This window comes from Hibiscus syriacus, unplaced genomic scaffold (assembly GCF_006381635.1).
Source record: "Hibiscus syriacus cultivar Baekdansim isolate YM2019G1 unplaced genomic scaffold, ASM638163v2 tig00110356_pilon, whole genome shotgun sequence".
Classification (NCBI taxonomy): domain Eukaryota; kingdom Viridiplantae; phylum Streptophyta; class Magnoliopsida; order Malvales; family Malvaceae; genus Hibiscus; species Hibiscus syriacus.
The window spans coordinates 1298694-1303034 of NW_024062700.1; the positions used below are offsets into that span (position 1 = coordinate 1298694).

The 4341-nt window shown below is 32.7% G+C and overlaps 1 pseudogene; it reads left to right on the top strand.

Annotated features, from left to right (window-relative positions):
* Window positions 1–1592: 1592 nt before the first annotated feature.
* On the top strand, window positions 1593–3539 carry LOC120121073 (annotated as a pseudogene).
* The last annotated feature ends 802 nt before the right edge of the window (window positions 3540–4341 follow it).

Here is a 4341-nt window from a genome sequence, read left to right on the forward strand (position 1 = left end):
AAGAGGTGAAAATGACATTCTAACAATTTGGCAAAAGAACGTTACTATTGATAGGAGTTAAGACAAACTTAACATAAAAAATAAAATTTATGAAAAAATTATTAGGATAAATTATAAGTTTAGTACTTAAACTATTCCTTTGTTCCTTTTTGGTACATATTCTTTTTCAAAATTATATCTAACGTTTAGTTTAGGTTTCAATTTGATACCTTACCATTAAAAAATTAATAAAATTGTAGACATGATATTTTTTTCAATGATGATCTGACATTACCTTATATTGACATATTAATATCGCCATTAAGTTTTTAACGACGAGTACAAAAAACATAAATTAAATGTCAAGTATGTTTTTTAAAATAAATAAAATTTAAATAGTAAAACGAAATAAAAATAATAATATAGATAGTAAACCTATACTTTACCCAAATTATTATCATCATTTTTTTGGACAAACACTCTCCACTAAACATTATATAAAAGAAAAAGAGTAAATTACAATCATTTATCAGTTAAAATTACTCTCTCTCCTATTTTACCCATTATACTTTTAATTTTTTCAATTAACTCACTCAACTTTGTACATTGAGCTTTTTTTTTGACCATTTTCTCATTCATATAATTATTACATGACTTATTTTAATAATAAAATATATCACATAAAATTTACAATTAAAAGAATATAAAAAATTCTTAAATTCTACTCTCAATCTCTAGTTCTAAACCTTCATACCATAAATTCAAACGTCAAATCTCAAATCTCAAATCATCATCGTATTCCCCCTCTTTCAAAGACCCAAAGTGTAATGTACCTAGTTTAAATCCATTTACTTCTTCTATTATCATAAAGCAATAGTTTCATCTGATTACTTCTTGGGACAAACCTAATTCAATGATAGTTCTGACTCACTCATTTTTTAATTCACCCTATCCTTCAAGTAAGAGTTATGTGATGGCAAGCATTAGGAGTTTTTTTTAAGAGAAGTGACGGGTGAGTAATAATCTAATCTTAATCCTAAATTTCTAAATTGAATTTTCTATGCAGTGAACTGCCATCTAGGGTTAGGGTGTAGTGGGGGTTGTAATATGGAATTTAAGGTTTGTGTCATTTAGTTTTTTTTAAAGAACACTAATTTTGCATTCAAAATTGTCAGACATGTTTGTTAACAATTTTGAGAGTCATTGACCTCCGACTACGGCGATCGACGATGAACAAAACGATAATATGTATGGTGATCGAAATTGGGTCTATTCAAGTTGAAGAGAGAAATAGAGAGAATAGAAAGAGGAGGAAGAATAAAAAAGAATGAAAATAAGAAAAAAATAATTATTTTATCTTTTTAACTATTTTGTATGATTAAAAAATATTTATTTAATTCACGTTAACGTGGTTAGAAAGTTAATAATAGGGTGATAAAGAAACTTAATGTTTAAAGTTGAGTGAGTTAATTAAAACAATTTAAATACAATAAAGAGAATAAAATTTAGTGACTAATTATATAATTTACCCAAAAGAAAATGCTAATATACAAGACTCGGCATCTTTCTTTTACACCCAAAATAATTGAGCAAAACCACTAATAAGTAATAACACACTTTCCTTTTGGACTTACGCGGTTACCTAATTAAAACCTTCTTCTTACTCATCTCTTTCCACAGCTCCAATAACATTATTTTCGGTCTTCTTTTTTTCTATTCACCCAAACAGACTCTAACTCAAAACAGATCAAAGAATGGCGCTTAGATTTTGCTCTCCTGGATTCCTTGTTCTCGTCTTCATCGTATCAGCAATACCCATAGCTTACATCATCTCAGAAGAACGTGCCGAGCCTACCAACCATGTTTTCCACTACCATAGCACCGGCTTTTTCAGGGAGTGCGCCAAGTGGGACGATCGAGGCCGTCGATTCCTCGTCAGTTTCTTGGAAGGTGGAGTCGGTGAAATCCACTTTCCCGACGACTACACACCGGGTCTCGTATTGCAAGAGGCCACTGTGGTCAAAGACTTTGACTTGGCCGGAAATTCTTCCCTCGGCATCGCCGTTGACAGCCCCAGAAACCGGCTGCTTGTGGTCGTGGCCGACTTGCTCCGCAACCGATACAGCGCTCTCGCGGCTTATGATTTGTCCACGTGGAACCGCCTCCTTTTAACCCAGCTCAGTGGCCCTAGTAAGTATCACCATAATAATTTGTCCCTTCTTTTTAGTCTGAAAGAACGATAACGTTTAAATGAATTATTATATTTTTTTTGTATATATACATCTATGAGAGAGTTTCACTTCAACAGATTTAATCTAGAACTTTAAAAATAATCTAGATTTATGTAATTATGAAATATAAAAAATTTAGAAAATCTGATATTAAAAATATCTAAACCAAACCATGGAGATGATGATGGGACAGACAGATGAAAGTATATATTGGTGGTCCTAAGTTGTTTCTGAAAAGAACTAGTTTTCAGACAAAATAATAAAAAACCAGAACTTTCATTTAATTTGTCGATTTGTTTGAAAATGAATTGTGTTGGAATCCGAACTTGTCTTAAACTATAGACGTTTTGCTTTTGTTGAAGGACATTCCTTTTTCTTTTCTTTTTTCAAATGTTGGAGCCCAATAATGCCAGATCATAACTCATAAATCTGATATTAATGTTACCATGTAGTGAATTCATTTATAACATTATGACACATTAAATATGCATTTCTTCCCTTCCAAATAATTAGGGTAGGGACAGGGCCGAGATTGCTTTATTCATTTTTGGATCCACATTTAAATGGATATCAAATATATTCACATATGATTTAGAATACGCTTTTAATAAACTTTAAACGGTTTTCCCCACCTTGATCCTTAGGTGATGAGAAATCCTTTGCGGATGATGTTGCAGTAGATGCATATGGTAATGCGTATGTTACCGACGCTAAAGCCAGCAAAATCTGGAAGTTGGTGTTAATGGCGAGTTCTTATCTGTCATCAGAAGCCCACTCTTCACTCCAAAAGAGTGGTACAAAAGGTTGGTTGCATTGAACGGAATTGTCTACCACCCCGATGGCTACTTGATTGTGATTCATACCTTCAGTGGCAATTTGTTTAAGATTGATCTAAGCAAGGGAGAGGAAGTCAAGTTGATTCAAGTGGATGGAGGCTCGCTAGTCTTTGGTGATGGTCTCGAGTTAATTTCTCCGACCAAGCTGGTTGTCGCCGGGAACCCTTCGGGGAGATTGGTTGAGAGCTTCGACGGATGGGAGTCGGCTTCCGTCGTGGCGAAGTTTAAGGGTCCTGCCCATCGGTTGGCCACGGCGGCAACTGTGAAGGATGGGAGAGTTTATGTCAGCCACTTGGTTGGTATGGGGTACCCCAAGAAGACACATGCCCTTGTTGAGGCTGTTTTCTGAACGTTAGGAAGGGAACAATGGAATTGACAAATAAATTTTCACCTCTTTTTCTTTATTGTATCACAAGATTAGAATTTGTCCTTCCAGTGAATCGAGTAAAACTAAGAAATGCCTTGCCTTTGTCTAAACTTCCCACAATTTTCAGTATCAATAATCAGTAAAACAGTAACATAAAATGTAAATGTGCTTATGCAAATCAGAAGTGTTAAATGCTTTTCAAATGTTTCATACTCTAATGTTTGGACTTAATTGAAAATAATAAAAGTTTTGAGGATCAATCTAAAATATATATTTTTATCGACTAACCCTATGTTTCAAAACCCACCTTAAAGTTTTGAAAATTTGGAGCTGAAACTCAATTTTTAACATTTCTAAGCTTAAAAAAGTCCTAAAACATACCTAAATGAGCAAACAGCTCACATAAATATTTTTTTTAACACAAAACATACAAATGCACCAAACATGCATTCCTCAATTAATGAAATCTTCTAGTTATATAACATTCCATGCTATATCATTTTCTTACAAAAATAACGAGAAGAGTAAAGAAAATAATTAATATTTCATGCTCAAATAATTAATAAATTCATATTTTCTTATCACTTAATGTGTTGTTGTATCGAAATTTTTGGCGTGTTAAAAATGGAATAGTATTTTTTTATAAACTACTTATTTGGGTTATATTCCAATATTTTAGGCATGAGATAGACAATGACTTAGGTAGGCACACATGACGGATACAAGATTTTAAATTAGGGGGTGCGAACTTAAACATATAAAATTTTAGGAGTAGAAAACATATTTTCAATAGAAAATATATAGAAAAAATCTAAAATATATAGTAATTTTAAAATTTTAAGGGGTGACTGCCCCACCCGCCCTCGCTTAGGTCCATCTCTGTAGACACACACATATATATACTCTTTTTTTTCGAGATAAGGTAAAA